This window comes from Suricata suricatta, chromosome 9 (genome assembly GCF_006229205.1).
Source record: "Suricata suricatta isolate VVHF042 chromosome 9, meerkat_22Aug2017_6uvM2_HiC, whole genome shotgun sequence".
Taxonomy (NCBI): domain Eukaryota; kingdom Metazoa; phylum Chordata; class Mammalia; order Carnivora; family Herpestidae; genus Suricata; species Suricata suricatta.
Window position 1 is genome coordinate 34,758,377 of NC_043708.1, and position 573 is coordinate 34,758,949.

Below are 573 nucleotides of genomic sequence, written 5' to 3' on the forward strand. Positions count from 1 at the left end.
CCCCGCCCACTGCCCAGCCCCTCGGCCTCCCGGGCCGCGGCCAGCTGCAGGCGCGGCCCCCGGGGACCCCAGCCCGCGCGCGCCTTCCCAGCGCCCGGCAGGAAGTCGGGGCCAGGCGAGCGCGGCCGGAGCTTCGGCGGGAGGGAGGGCAGAGGGAGGAGCGGGCCAGGAATTTTTCCAGTGGGTGGAGACTCGGGCCCGCCGCTGGAATCCAGCAATTGGCAGCCCCGCGGGGACCCGGGGAAACTTCGCTACGCGGCGAGCCGGAGCCCGAGCTGAAGGGGATCGGGCGCCGCTAATGATTAACCCCGCAGGTGGGGCGAGCGCGCCGCCCGGACGGTGACCGTCCCGCCCCACGCGAGCGGCTCCCTGGCCGCCTAGATGCTCGATACAGTGACGCACGTGGTGGGGGTCATCCCGGTGTCACAGCCAAACATCCCTCATTGTGCGGACAGGAAAGGGGGCTTTCCTAGTAAAACATTAGTTGGGATGGGCATTGAGGGTCTGGATCCCACCGGAGCAGGTCACCTCGGCTTTTCTGAGTCAGAAAGGCACGTCAGGAATGCCTCACCG